General features: G+C 36.5%; 28 pseudogenes; all 28 read right to left on the bottom strand.

Moving 5' to 3' along the window:
* Positions 1–348: 348 nt before the first annotated feature.
* On the bottom strand, positions 349–467 carry LOC124332128 (annotated as a pseudogene).
* Positions 468–881: 414 nt separating this feature from the next.
* LOC124335247 lies at positions 882–1,000 on the bottom strand (annotated as a pseudogene).
* A 414-nt stretch (positions 1,001–1,414) lies between these two features.
* On the bottom strand, positions 1,415–1,533 carry LOC124335246 (annotated as a pseudogene).
* A 414-nt stretch (positions 1,534–1,947) lies between these two features.
* On the bottom strand, positions 1,948–2,066 carry LOC124329703 (annotated as a pseudogene).
* Positions 2,067–2,479: 413 nt separating this feature from the next.
* Positions 2,480–2,598, bottom strand: LOC124335245 (annotated as a pseudogene).
* A 417-nt stretch (positions 2,599–3,015) lies between these two features.
* On the bottom strand, positions 3,016–3,134 carry LOC124333612 (annotated as a pseudogene).
* A 414-nt stretch (positions 3,135–3,548) lies between these two features.
* On the bottom strand, positions 3,549–3,667 carry LOC124335182 (annotated as a pseudogene).
* A 413-nt stretch (positions 3,668–4,080) lies between these two features.
* LOC124335244 lies at positions 4,081–4,199 on the bottom strand (annotated as a pseudogene).
* Positions 4,200–4,613: 414 nt separating this feature from the next.
* LOC124332127 lies at positions 4,614–4,732 on the bottom strand (annotated as a pseudogene).
* A 287-nt stretch (positions 4,733–5,019) lies between these two features.
* Positions 5,020–5,138, bottom strand: LOC124333610 (annotated as a pseudogene).
* A 414-nt stretch (positions 5,139–5,552) lies between these two features.
* Positions 5,553–5,671, bottom strand: LOC124332126 (annotated as a pseudogene).
* Positions 5,672–6,085: 414 nt separating this feature from the next.
* LOC124335243 lies at positions 6,086–6,204 on the bottom strand (annotated as a pseudogene).
* A 414-nt stretch (positions 6,205–6,618) lies between these two features.
* On the bottom strand, positions 6,619–6,737 carry LOC124329702 (annotated as a pseudogene).
* Positions 6,738–7,150: 413 nt separating this feature from the next.
* On the bottom strand, positions 7,151–7,269 carry LOC124335241 (annotated as a pseudogene).
* Positions 7,270–7,686: 417 nt separating this feature from the next.
* On the bottom strand, positions 7,687–7,805 carry LOC124333609 (annotated as a pseudogene).
* A 414-nt stretch (positions 7,806–8,219) lies between these two features.
* LOC124335181 lies at positions 8,220–8,338 on the bottom strand (annotated as a pseudogene).
* Positions 8,339–8,755: 417 nt separating this feature from the next.
* On the bottom strand, positions 8,756–8,874 carry LOC124333608 (annotated as a pseudogene).
* A 414-nt stretch (positions 8,875–9,288) lies between these two features.
* On the bottom strand, positions 9,289–9,407 carry LOC124335179 (annotated as a pseudogene).
* Positions 9,408–9,820: 413 nt separating this feature from the next.
* Positions 9,821–9,939, bottom strand: LOC124335240 (annotated as a pseudogene).
* A 414-nt stretch (positions 9,940–10,353) lies between these two features.
* Positions 10,354–10,472, bottom strand: LOC124332125 (annotated as a pseudogene).
* Positions 10,473–10,759: 287 nt separating this feature from the next.
* LOC124333607 lies at positions 10,760–10,878 on the bottom strand (annotated as a pseudogene).
* Positions 10,879–11,292: 414 nt separating this feature from the next.
* Positions 11,293–11,411, bottom strand: LOC124332124 (annotated as a pseudogene).
* A 414-nt stretch (positions 11,412–11,825) lies between these two features.
* LOC124329700 lies at positions 11,826–11,944 on the bottom strand (annotated as a pseudogene).
* A 413-nt stretch (positions 11,945–12,357) lies between these two features.
* LOC124335239 lies at positions 12,358–12,476 on the bottom strand (annotated as a pseudogene).
* Positions 12,477–12,890: 414 nt separating this feature from the next.
* On the bottom strand, positions 12,891–13,009 carry LOC124332122 (annotated as a pseudogene).
* Positions 13,010–13,422: 413 nt separating this feature from the next.
* Positions 13,423–13,541, bottom strand: LOC124335266 (annotated as a pseudogene).
* Positions 13,542–13,955: 414 nt separating this feature from the next.
* LOC124332121 lies at positions 13,956–14,074 on the bottom strand (annotated as a pseudogene).
* A 413-nt stretch (positions 14,075–14,487) lies between these two features.
* Positions 14,488–14,606, bottom strand: LOC124332120 (annotated as a pseudogene).
* Positions 14,607–14,992: the final 386 nt, after the last annotated feature.

The following is a 14,992-nucleotide window of genomic DNA, read 5'->3' as shown; positions in this document are numbered from 1 at the left end:
AAATGTTTGTTCATTGAATTTGGACTCGTAACCATCGCGAATAAAAAAGCGCGATCAACTTTGAAAAACTCGCAATGAAATTCATCCAGAATCATTCCTATAGATGAATTGAACCTATCTCTATGCCATTGATATTTTTGATCTACGAATTTGGACTGGTAACCATCGCGATTAAAAAACGCGATAAACTTTGAAAAACTCTCAATGAAATTGATCCATAATTATTCTTATAGATGAATTGAACCTATCTCTAAGGCATTGAAATGTTTTATCTACGAATTTGGACTGGTAACCATCGTGATTGAAAAAAAAATTCAAGAAATTTGTTATTGAAAACAAACTATTCATCGCCAACGACATCCCGTATTCCCAAGCGGTCACCCTTCCAAGTACTAACGGGACTCGACGTAACTTAACTTCTGGGAGCTGACGAGACCAGGTGCGTTCTACGTGATATGGCCGTTGACATTCAAAAATGAAAATTTACCCTCCCAGTCCCAATGGATGAATAGAAAATCACTTCAAAGTGATAGAAATGTTTGTTCATTGAATTTGGACTCGTAACCATCGCGAATAAAAAAGCGCGATCAACTTTGAAAAACTCGCAATGAAATTTATCCAGAATCATTCCTATAGATGGATTGAACCTATCTCTATGCCATTGATATTTTTGATCTACGAATTTGGACTGGTAACCATCGCGATTAAAAAACGCGATAAACTTTGAAAAACTCTCAATGGAATTGATCCATAATCATTCTTATAGATGAATTGAACCTATCTCTAAGGCATTGAAATGTTTTATCTACGAATTTGGACTGGTAACCATCGCGATTGAAAAAAAAATTCAAGAAATTTGTTATTGAAAACAAACTATTCATCGCCAACGACATCCCGTATTCCCAAGCGGTCACACTTCCAAGTACTAACGTGACTCGACGTAACTTAACTTCTGGGAGCTGACGAGACCAGGTGCGTTCTACGTGATATGGCCGTTGACATTCAAAAATGAAAATTTACCCTCCCAGTCCCAATGGATGAATAGAAAATCACTTCAAAGTGATAGAAATGTTTGTTCATTGAATTTGGACTCGTAACCATCGCGAATAAAAAAGCGCGATCAACTTTGAAAAACTCGCAATGAAATTTATCCAGAATCATTCCTATAGATGAATTGAACCTATCTCTATGCCATTGATATTTTTGATCTACGAATTTGGACTGGTAACCATCGCGATTAAAAAACGCGATAAACTTTGAAAAACTCTCAATGGAATTGATCCATAATCATTCTTATAGATGAATTGAACCTATCTCTAAGGCATTGAAATGTTTTATCTACGAATTTGGACTGGTAACCATCGCGATTGAAAAAAAAATTCAAGAAATTTGTTATTGAAAACAAACTATTCATCGCCAACGACATCCCGTATTCCCAAGCGGTCACACTTCCAAGTACTAACGTGACTCGACGTAACTTAACTTCTGGGAGCTGACGAGACCAGGTGCGTTCTACGTGATATGGCCGTTGACATTCAAAAATGAAAATTTACCCTCCCAGTCCCAATGGATGAATAGAAAATCACTTCAAAGTGATAGAAATGTTTGTTCATTGAATTTGGACTCGTAACCATCGCGAATAAAAAAGCGCGATCAACTTTGAAAAACTCGCAATGAAATTTATCCAGAATCATTCCTATAGATGAATTGAACCTATCTCTATGCCATTGATATTTTTGATCTACGAATTTGGACTGGTAACCATCGCGATTAAAAAACGCGATAAACTTTGAAAAACTCTCAATGGAATTGATCCATAATCATTCTTATAGATGAATTGAACCTATCTCTAAGGCATTGAAATGTTTTATCTACGAATTTGGACTGGTAACCATCGTGATTGAAAAAAAATTTCAAGAAATTTGTTATTGAAAACAAACTATTCATCGCCAACGACATCCCGTATTCCCAAGCGGTCACCCTTCCAAGTACTAACAGGACTCGACGTAACTTAACTTCTGGGAGCTGACGAGACCAGGTGCGTTCTACTCGATATGGCCGTTGACATTCAGCAATGAAAATTTACCCTTCCATTCCCAATGGATGAATAGAAAATCACTTCAAAGTGATAGAAATGTTTGTTCATTGAATTTGGACTCGTAACCATCGCGAATAAAAAAGCGCGATAAACTTTGAAAAACTCGCAATGAAATTCATCCAGAATCATTCCTATAGATGAATTGAACCTATCTCTATGCCATTGATATTTTGATCGACGAATTTGGACTGGTAACCATCACGATTAAAAAACGCGATAAACTTTGAAAAACTCTCAATGGAATTGATCCAGAATCATTCTTATAGATGAATTGAACCTATCTCTAAGGCATTGAAATGTTTTATCTACGAATTTGGACTGGTAACCATCGCGATTGAAAAAAAAATTCAAGAAATTTGTTATTGAAAACAAACTATTCATCGCCAACGACATCCCGTATTCCCAAGCGGTCACACTTCCAAGTACTAACGTGACTCGACGTAACTTAACTTCTGGGAGCTGACGAGACCAGGTGCGTTCTACGTGATATGGCCGTTGACATTCAAAAATGAAAATTTACCCTCCCAGTCCCAATGGATGAATAGAAAATCACTTCAAAGTGATAGAAATGTTTGTTCATTGAATTTGGACTCGTAACCATCGCGAATAAAAAAGCGCGATCAACTTTGAAAAACTCGCAATGAAATTTATCCAGAATCATTCCTATAGATGAATTGAACCTATCTCTATGCCATTGATATTTTTGATCTACGAATTTGGACTGGTAACCATCGCGATTAAAAAACGCGATAAACTTTGAAAAACTCTCAATGAAATTGATCCATAATTATTCTTATAGATGAATTGAACCTATCTCTAAGGCATTGAAATGTTTTATCTACGAATTTGGACTGGTAACCATCGCGATTGAAAAAAAAAAAATTCAAGAAATTTGTTATTGAAAACAAACTATTCATCGCCAACGACATCCCGTATTCCCAAGCGGTCACCCTTCCAAGTACTAACGGGACTCGACGTAACTTAACTTCTGGGAGCTGACGAGACCAGGTGCGATCTACGTGATATGGCCGTTGACATTCAAAAATGAAAATTTACCCTCCCAGTCCCAATGGATGAATAGAAAATCACTTCAAAGTGATAGAAATGTTTGTTCATTGAATTTGGACTCGTAACCATCGCGAATAAAAAAGCGCGATCAACTTTGAAAAACTCGCAATGAAATTTATCCAGAATCATTCCTATAGATGAATTGAACCTATCTCTATGCCATTGATATTTTTGATCTACGAATTTGGACTGGTAACCATCGCGATTAAAAAACGCGATAAACTTTGAAAAACTCTCAATGAAATTGATCCATAATTATTCTTATAGATGAATTGAACCTATCTCTAAGGCATTGAAATGTTTTATCTACGAATTTGGACTGGTAACCATCGTGATTGAAAAAAAAATTCAAGAAATTTGTTATTGAAAACAAACTATTCATCGCCAACGACATCCCGTATTCCCAAGCGGTCACCCTTCCAAGTACTAACGGGACTCGACGTAACTTAACTTCTGGGAGCTGACGAGACCAGGTGCGTTCTACTCGATATGGCCGTTGACATTCAGCAATGAAAATTTACCCTTCCATTCCCAATGGATGAATAGAAAATCACTTCAAAGTGATAGAAATGTTTGTTCATTGAATTTGGACTCGTAACCATCGCGAATAAAAAAGCGCGATAAACTTTGAAAAACTCGCAATGAAATTCATCCAGAATCATTCCTATAGATGAATTGAACCTATCTCTATGCCATTGATATTTTGATCGACGAATTTGGATTGGTAACCATCACGATTAAAAAACGCGATAAACTTTGAAAAACTCTCAATGGAATTGATCCAGAATCATTCTTATAGATGAATTGAACCTATCTCTAAGGCATTGAAATGTTTTATCTACGAATTTGGACTGGTAACCATCGCGATTGAAAAAAAAATTCAAGAAATTTGTTATTGAAAACAAACTATTCATCGCCAACGACATCCCGTATTCCCAAGCGGTCACACTTCCAAGTACTAACGTGACTCGACGTAACTTAACTTCTGGGAGCTGACGAGACCAGGTGCGTTCTACGTGATATGGCCGTTGACATTCAAAAATGAAAATTTACCCTCCCAGTCCCAATGGATGAATAGAAAATCACTTCAAAGTGATAGAAATGTTTGTTCATTGAATTTGGACTCGTAACCATCGCGAATAAAAAAGCGCGATCAACTTTGAAAAACTCGCAATGAAATTTATCCAGAATCATTCCTATAGATGAATTGAACCTATCTCTATGCCATTGATATTTTTGATCTACAAATTTGGACTGGTAACCATCGCGATTAAAAAACGCGATAAACTTTGAAAAACTCTCAATGAAATTGATCCATAATTATTCTTATAGATGAATTGAACCTATCTCTAAGGCATTGAAATGTTTTATCTACGAATTTGGACTGGTAACCATCGTGATTGAAAAAAAAATTCAAGAAATTTGTTATTGAAAACAAACTATTCATCGCCAACGACATCCCGTATTCCCAAGCGGTCACCCTTCCAAGTACTAACGGGACTCGACGTAACTTAACTTCTGGGAGCTGACGAGACCAGGTGCGTTCTACGTGATATGGCCGTTGACATTCAAAAATGAAAATTTACCCTCCCAGTCCCAATGGATGAATAGAAAATCACTTCAAAGTGATAGAAATGTTTGTTCATTGAATTTGGACTCGTAACCATCGCGAATAAAAAAGCGCGATAAACTTTGAAAAACTCGCAATGAAATTCATCCAGAATCATTCCTATAGATGAATTGAACCTATCTCTAAGGCATTGAAATGTTTTATCTACGAATTTGGACTGGTAACCATCGCGATTGAAAAAAAAAAAATTCAAGAAATTTGTTATTGAAAACAAACTATTCATCGCCAACGACATCCCGTATTCCCAAGCGGTCACCCTTCCAAGTACTAACGGGACTCGACGTAACTTAACTTCTGGGAGCTGACGAGACCAGGTGCGATCTACGTGATATGGCCGTTGACATTCAAAAATGAAAATTTACCCTCCCAGTCCCAATGGATGAATAGAAAATCACTTCAAAGTGATAGAAATGTTTGTTCATTGAATTTGGACTCGTAACCATCGCGAATAAAAAAGCGCGATCAACTTTGAAAAACTCGCAATGAAATTTATCCAGAATCATTCCTATAGATGAATTGAACCTATCTCTATGCCATTGATATTTTTGATCTACGAATTTGGACTGGTAACCATCGCGATTAAAAAACGCGATAAACTTTGAAAAACTCTCAATGAAATTGATCCATAATTATTCTTATAGATGAATTGAACCTATCTCTAAGGCATTGAAATGTTTTATCTACGAATTTGGACTGGTAACCATCGTGATTGAAAAAAAAATTCAAGAAATTTGTTATTGAAAACAAACTATTCATCGCCAACGACATCCCGTATTCCCAAGCGGTCACCCTTCCAAGTACTAACGGGACTCGACGTAACTTAACTTCTGGGAGCTGACGAGACCAGGTGCGTTCTACGTGATATGGCCGTTGACATTCAAAAATGAAAATTTACCCTCCCAGTCCCAATGGATGAATAGAAAATCACTTCAAAGTGATAGAAATGTTTGTTCATTGAATTTGGACTCGTAACCATCGCGAATAAAAAAGCGCGATCAACTTTGAAAAACTCGCAATGAAATTTATCCAGAATCATTCCTATAGATGGATTGAACCTATCTCTATGCCATTGATATTTTTGATCTACGAATTTGGACTGGTAACCATCGCGATTAAAAAACGCGATAAACTTTGAAAAACTCTCAATGGAATTGATCCATAATCATTCTTATAGATGAATTGAACCTATCTCTAAGGCATTGAAATGTTTTATCTACGAATTTGGACTGGTAACCATCGCGATTGAAAAAAAAATTCAAGAAATTTGTTATTGAAAACAAACTATTCATCGCCAACGACATCCCGTATTCCCAAGCGGTCACACTTCCAAGTACTAACGTGACTCGACGTAACTTAACTTCTGGGAGCTGACGAGACCAGGTGCGTTCTACGTGATATGGCCGTTGACATTCAAAAATGAAAATTTACCCTCCCAGTCCCAATGGATGAATAGAAAATCACTTCAAAGTGATAGAAATGTTTGTTCATTGAATTTGGACTCGTAACCATCGCGAATAAAAAAGCGCGATCAACTTTGAAAAACTCGCAATGAAATTTATCCAGAATCATTCCTATAGATGAATTGAACCTATCTCTATGCCATTGATATTTTTGATCTACGAATTTGGACTGGTAACCATCGCGATTAAAAAACGCGATAAACTTTGAAAAACTCTCAATGGAATTGATCCATAATCATTCTTATAGATGAATTGAACCTATCTCTAAGGCATTGAAATGTTTTATCTACGAATTTGGACTGGTAACCATCGTGATTGAAAAAAAATTTCAAGAAATTTGTTATTGAAAACAAACTATTCATCGCCAACGACATCCCGTATTCCCAAGCGGTCACCCTTCCAAGTACTAACAGGACTCGACGTAACTTAACTTCTGGGAGCTGACGAGACCAGGTGCGTTCTACTCGATATGGCCGTTGACATTCAGCAATGAAAATTTACCCTTCCATTCCCAATGGATGAATAGAAAATCACTTCAAAGTGATAGAAATGTTTGTTCATTGAATTTGGACTCGTAACCATCGCGAATAAAAAAGCGCGATAAACTTTGAAAAACTCGCAATGAAATTCATCCAGAATCATTCCTATAGATGAATTGAACCTATCTCTATGCCATTGATATTTTGATCGACGAATTTGGACTGGTAACCATCACGATTAAAAAACGCGATAAACTTTGAAAAACTCTCAATGGAATTGATCCAGAATCATTCTTATAGATGAATTGAACCTATCTCTAAGGCATTGAAATGTTTTATCTACGAATTTGGACTGGTAACCATCGCGATTGAAAAAAAAATTCAAGAAATTTGTTATTGAAAACAAACTATTCATCGCCAACGACATCCCGTATTCCCAAGCGGTCACACTTCCAAGTACTAACGTGACTCGACGTAACTTAACTTCTGGGAGCTGACGAGACCAGGTGCGTTCTACGTGATATGGCCGTTGACATTCAAAAATGAAAATTTACCCTCCCAGTCCCAATGGATGAATAGAAAATCACTTCAAAGTGATAGAAATGTTTGTTCATTGAATTTGGACTCGTAACCATCGCGAATAAAAAAGCGCGATCAACTTTGAAAAACTCGCAATGAAATTTATCCAGAATCATTCCTATAGATGAATTGAACCTATCTCTATGCCATTGATATTTTTGATCTACGAATTTGGACTGGTAACCATCGCGATTAAAAAACGCGATGAACTTTGAAAAACTCTCAATGAAATTGATCCATAATTATTCTTATAGATGAATTGAACCTATCTCTAAGGCATTGAAATGTTTTATCTACGAATTTGGACTGGTAACCATCGCGATTGAAAAAAAAAAAATTCAAGAAATTTGTTATTGAAAACAAACTATTCATCGCCAACGACATCCCGTATTCCCAAGCGGTCACCCTTCCAAGTACTAACGGGACTCGACGTAACTTAACTTCTGGGAGCTGACGAGACCAGGTGCGATCTACGTGATATGGCCGTTGACATTCAAAAATGAAAATTTACCCTCCCAGTCCCAATGGATGAATAGAAAATCACTTCAAAGTGATAGAAATGTTTGTTCATTGAATTTGGACTCGTAACCATCGCGAATAAAAAAGCGCGATCAACTTTGAAAAACTCGCAATGAAATTTATCCAGAATCATTCCTATAGATGAATTGAACCTATCTCTATGCCATTGATATTTTTGATCTACGAATTTGGACTGGTAACCATCGCGATTAAAAAACGCGATAAACTTTGAAAAACTCTCAATGAAATTGATCCATAATTATTCTTATAGATGAATTGAACCTATCTCTAAGGCATTGAAATGTTTTATCTACGAATTTGGACTGGTAACCATCGTGATTGAAAAAAAAATTCAAGAAATTTGTTATTGAAAACAAACTATTCATCGCCAACGACATCCCGTATTCCCAAGCGGTCACCCTTCCAAGTACTAACGGGACTCGACGTAACTTAACTTCTGGGAGCTGACGAGACCAGGTGCGTTCTACTCGATATGGCCGTTGACATTCAGCAATGAAAATTTACCCTTCCATTCCCAATGGATGAATAGAAAATCACTTCAAAGTGATAGAAATGTTTGTTCATTGAATTTGGACTCGTAACCATCGCGAATAAAAAAGCGCGATAAACTTTGAAAAACTCGCAATGAAATTCATCCAGAATCATTCCTATAGATGAATTGAACCTATCTCTATGCCATTGATATTTTTGATCTACGAATTTGGACTGGTAACCATCGCGATTAAAAAACGCGATAAACTTTGAAAAACTCTCAATGAAATTGATCCATAATTATTCTTATAGATGAATTGAACCTATCTCTAAGGCATTGAAATGTTTTATCTACGAATTTGGACTGGTAACCATCGCGATTGAAAAAAAAAAAATTCAAGAAATTTGTTATTGAAAACAAACTATTCATCGCCAACGACATCCCGTATTCCCAAGCGGTCACCCTTCCAAGTACTAACGGGACTCGACGTAACTTAACTTCTGGGAGCTGACGAGACCAGGTGCGATCTACGTGATATGGCCGTTGACATTCAAAAATGAAAATTTACCCTCCCAGTCCCAATGGATGAATAGAAAATCACTTCAAAGTGATAGAAATGTTTGTTCATTGAATTTGGACTCGTAACCATCGCGAATAAAAAAGCGCGATCAACTTTGAAAAACTCGCAATGAAATTTATCCAGAATCATTCCTATAGATGAATTGAACCTATCTCTATGCCATTGATATTTTTGATCTACGAATTTGGACTGGTAACCATCGCGATTAAAAAACGCGATAAACTTTGAAAAACTCTCAATGAAATTGATCCATAATTATTCTTATAGATGAATTGAACCTATCTCTAAGGCATTGAAATGTTTTATCTACGAATTTGGACTGGTAACCATCGTGATTGAAAAAAAAATTCAAGAAATTTGTTATTGAAAACAAACTATTCATCGCCAACGACATCCCGTATTCCCAAGCGGTCACCCTTCCAAGTACTAACGGGACTCGACGTAACTTAACTTCTGGGAGCTGACGAGACCAGGTGCGTTCTACTCGATATGGCCGTTGACATTCAGCAATGAAAATTTACCCTTCCATTCCCAATGGATGAATAGAAAATCACTTCAAAGTGATAGAAATGTTTGTTCATTGAATTTGGACTCGTAACCATCGCGAATAAAAAAGCGCGATAAACTTTGAAAAACTCGCAATGAAATTCATCCAGAATCATTCCTATAGATGAATTGAACCTATCTCTATGCCATTGATATTTTGATCGACGAATTTGGATTGGTAACCATCACGATTAAAAAACGCGATAAACTTTGAAAAACTCTCAATGGAATTGATCCAGAATCATTCTTATAGATGAATTGAACCTATCTCTAAGGCATTGAAATGTTTTATCTACGAATTTGGACTGGTAACCATCGCGATTGAAAAAAAAATTCAAGAAATTTGTTATTGAAAACAAACTATTCATCGCCAACGACATCCCGTATTCCCAAGCGGTCACACTTCCAAGTACTAACGTGACTCGACGTAACTTAACTTCTGGGAGCTGACGAGACCAGGTGCGTTCTACGTGATATGGCCGTTGACATTCAAAAATGAAAATTTACCCTCCCAGTCCCAATGGATGAATAGAAAATCACTTCAAAGTGATAGAAATGTTTGTTCATTGAATTTGGACTCGTAACCATCGCGAATAAAAAAGCGCGATCAACTTTGAAAAACTCGCAATGAAATTTATCCAGAATCATTCCTATAGATGAATTGAACCTATCTCTATGCCATTGATATTTTTGATCTACAAATTTGGACTGGTAACCATCGCGATTAAAAAACGCGATAAACTTTGAAAAACTCTCAATGAAATTGATCCATAATTATTCTTATAGATGAATTGAACCTATCTCTAAGGCATTGAAATGTTTTATCTACGAATTTGGACTGGTAACCATCGTGATTGAAAAAAAAATTCAAGAAATTTGTTATTGAAAACAAACTATTCATCGCCAACGACATCCCGTATTCCCAAGCGGTCACCCTTCCAAGTACTAACGGGACTCGACGTAACTTAACTTCTGGGAGCTGACGAGACCAGGTGCGTTCTACGTGATATGGCCGTTGACATTCAAAAATGAAAATTTACCCTCCCAGTCCCAATGGATGAATAGAAAATCACTTCAAAGTGATAGAAATGTTTGTTCATTGAATTTGGACTCGTAACCATCGCGAATAAAAAAGCGCGATAAACTTTGAAAAACTCGCAATGAAATTCATCCAGAATCATTCCTATAGATGAATTGAACCTATCTCTAAGGCATTGAAATGTTTTATCTACGAATTTGGACTGGTAACCATCGCGATTGAAAAAAAAAAAATTCAAGAAATTTGTTATTGAAAACAAACTATTCATCGCCAACGACATCCCGTATTCCCAAGCGGTCACCCTTCCAAGTACTAACGGGACTCGACGTAACTTAACTTCTGGGAGCTGACGAGACCAGGTGCGATCTACGTGATATGGCCGTTGACATTCAAAAATGAAAATTTACCCTCCCAGTCCCAATGGATGAATAGAAAATCACTTCAAAGTGATAGAAATGTTTGTTCATTGAATTTGGACTCGTAACCATCGCGAATAAAAAAGCGCGATCAACTTTGAAAAACTCGCAATGAAATTTATCCAGAATCATTCCTATAGATGAATTGAACCTATCTCTATGCCATTGATATTTTTGATCTACGAATTTGGACTGGTAACCATCGCGATTAAAAAACGCGATAAACTTTGAAAAACTCTCAATGAAATTGATCCATAATTATTCTTATAGATGAATTGAACCTATCTCTAAGGCATTGAAATGTTTTATCTACGAATTTGGACTGGTAACCATCGTGATTGAAAAAAAAATTCAAGAAATTTGTTATTGAAAACAAACTATTCATCGCCAACGACATCCCGTATTCCCAAGCGGTCACCCTTCCAAGTACTAACGGGACTCGACGTAACTTAACTTCTGGGAGCTGACGAGACCAGGTGCGTTCTACGTGATATGGCCGTTGACATTCAAAAATGAAAATTTACCCTCCCAGTCCCAATGGATGAATAGAAAATCACTTCAAAGTGATAGAAATGTTTGTTCATTGAATTTGGACTCGTAACCATCGCGAATAAAAAAGCGCGATCAACTTTGAAAAACTCGCAATGAAATTTATCCAGAATCATTCCTATAGATGGATTGAACCTATCTCTATGCCATTGATATTTTTGATCTACGAATTTGGACTGGTAACCATCGCGATTAAAAAACGCGATAAACTTTGAAAAACTCTCAATGGAATTGATCCATAATCATTCTTATAGATGAATTGAACCTATCTCTAAGGCATTGAAATGTTTTATCTACGAATTTGGACTGGTAACCATCGTGATTGAAAAAAAATTTCAAGAAATTTGTTATTGAAAACAAACTATTCATCGCCAACGACATCCCGTATTCCCAAGCGGTCACCCTTCCAAGTACTAACAGGACTCGACGTAACTTAACTTCTGGGAGCTGACGAGACCAGGTGCGTTCTACTCGATATGGCCGTTGACATTCAGCAATGAAAATTTACCCTTCCATTCCCAATGGATGAATAGAAAATCACTTCAAAGTGATAGAAATGTTTGTTCATTGAATTTGGACTCGTAACCATCGCGAATAAAAAAGCGCGATAAACTTTGAAAAACTCGCAATGAAATTCATCCAGAATCATTCCTATAGATGAATTGAACCTATCTCTATGCCATTGATATTTTGATCGACGAATTTGGATTGGTAACCATCACGATTAAAAAACGCGATAAACTTTGAAAAACTCTCAATGGAATTGATCCAGAATCATTCTTATAGATGAATTGAACCTATCTCTAAGGCATTGAAATGTTTTATCTACGAATTTGGACTGGTAACCATCGCGATTGAAAAAAAAATTCAAGAAATTTGTTATTGAAAACAAACTATTCATCGCCAACGACATCCCGTATTCCCAAGCGGTCACACTTCCAAGTACTAACGTGACTCGACGTAACTTAACTTCTGGGAGCTGACGAGACCAGGTGCGTTCTACGTGATATGGCCGTTGACATTCAAAAATGAAAATTTACCCTCCCAGTCCCAATGGATGAATAGAAAATCACTTCAAAGTGATAGAAATGTTTGTTCATTGAATTTGGACTCGTAACCATCGCGAATAAAAAAGCGCGATCAACTTTGAAAAACTCGCAATGAAATTTATCCAGAATCATTCCTATAGATGAATTGAACCTATCTCTATGCCATTGATATTTTTGATCTACAAATTTGGACTGGTAACCATCGCGATTAAAAAACGCGATAAACTTTGAAAAACTCTCAATGAAATTGATCCATAATTATTCTTATAGATGAATTGAACCTATCTCTAAGGCATTGAAATGTTTTATCTACGAATTTGGACTGGTAACCATCGTGATTGAAAAAAAAATTCAAGAAATTTGTTATTGAAAACAAACTATTCATCGCCAACGACATCCCGTATTCCCAAGCGGTCACCCTTCCAAGTACTAACGGGACTCGACGTAACTTAACTTCTGGGAGCTGACGAGACCAGGTGCGTTCTACGTGATATGGCCGTTGACATTCAAAAATGAAAATTTACCCTCCCAGTCCCAATGGATGAATAGAAAATCACTTCAAAGTGATAGAAATGTTTGTTCATTGAATTTGGACTCGTAACCATCGCGAATAAAAAAGCGCGATAAACTTTGAAAAACTCGCAATGAAATTCATCCAGAATCATTCCTATAGATGAATTGAACCTATCTCTATGCCATTGATATTTTGATCGACGAATTTGGATTGGTAACCATCACGATTAAAAAACGCGATAAACTTTGAAAAACTCTCAATGGAATTGATCCAGAATCATTCTTATAGATGAATTGAACCTATCTCTAAGGCATTGAAATGTTTTATCTACGAATTTGGACTGGTAACCATCGCGATTGAAAAAAAAATTCAAGAAATTTGTTATTGAAAACAAACTATTCAACGCCAACGACATCCCGTATTCCCAAGCGGTCACACTTCCAAGTACTAACGTGACTCGACGTAACTTAACTTCTGGGAGCTGACGAGACCAGGTGCGTTCTACGTGATATGGCCGTTGACATTCAAAAATGAAAATTTACCCTCCCAGTCCCAATGGATGAATAGAAAATCACTTCAAAGTGATAGAAATGTTTGTTCATTGAATTTGGACTCGTAACCATCGCGAATAAAAAAGCGCGATCAACTTTGAAAAACTCGCAATGAAATTTATCCAGAATCATTCCTATAGATGAATTGAACCTATCTCTATGCCATTGATATTTTTGATCTACAAATTTGGACTGGTAACCATCGCGATTAAAAAACGCGATAAACTTTGAAAAACTCTCAATGAAATTGATCCATAATTATTCTTATAGATGAATTGAACCTATCTCTAAGGCATTGAAATGTTTTATCTACGAATTTGGACTGGTAACCATCGTGATTGAAAAAAAAATTCAAGAAATTTGTTATTGAAAACAAACTATTCATCGCCAACGACATCCCGTATTCCCAAGCGGTCACCCTTCCAAGTACTAACGGGACTCGACGTAACTTAACTTCTGGGAGCTGACGAGACCAGGTGCGTTCTACGTGATATGGCCGTTGACATTCAAAAATGAAAATTTACCCTCCCAGTCCCAATGGATGAATAGAAAATCACTTCAAAGTGATAGAAATGTTTGTTCATTGAATTTGGACTCGTAACCATCGCGAATAAAAAAGCGCGATAAACTTTGAAAAACTCGCAATGAAATTTATCCAGAATCATTCCTATAGATGAATTGAACCTATCTCTATGCCATTGATATTTTGATCGACGAATTTTGATTGGTAACCATCGCGATTAAAAAACGCGATAAACTTTGAAAAACTCTCAATGGAATTGATCCAGAATCATTTTTATAGATGAATTGAACCTATCTCTAAAGCATTGAAATGTTTTATCTACGAATTCGGACTGGTAACCATCGTGATTGAAAAAAAAATTCAAGAAATTTGTTATTGAAAACAAACTATTCATCGCCAACGACATCCCGTATTCCCAAGCGGTCACCCTTCCAAGTACTAACGGGACTCGACGTAACTTAACTTCTGGGAGCTGACGAGACCAGGTGCGTTCTACGTGATATGGCCGTTGACATTCAAAAATGAAAATTTACCCTCCCAGTCCCAATGGATGAATAGAAAATCACTTCAAAGTGATAGAAATGTTTGTTCATTGAATTTGGACTCGTAACCATCGCGAATAAAAAAGCGCGATCAACTTTGAAAAACTCGCAATGAAATTCATCCAGAATCATTCCTATAGATGAATTGAACCTATCTCTATGCCATTGATATTTTGATCGACGAATTTGGATTGGTAACCATCGCGATTAAAAAACGCGATAAACTTTGAAAAACTCTCAATGGAATTGATCCAGAATCATTTTTATAGATGAATTGAACCTATCTCTAAGGCATTGAAATGTTTTATCTACGAATTTGGACTGGTAACCATCGTGATTGAAAAAAAAATTCAAGAA

Source organism: Daphnia pulicaria, chromosome 3, assembly GCF_021234035.1.
Source record: "Daphnia pulicaria isolate SC F1-1A chromosome 3, SC_F0-13Bv2, whole genome shotgun sequence".
In the NCBI taxonomy this organism is placed as follows: Eukaryota; Metazoa; Arthropoda; class Branchiopoda; order Diplostraca; family Daphniidae; genus Daphnia; species Daphnia pulicaria.
This window is presented reverse-complemented; position numbering and strand designations above follow the sequence as displayed.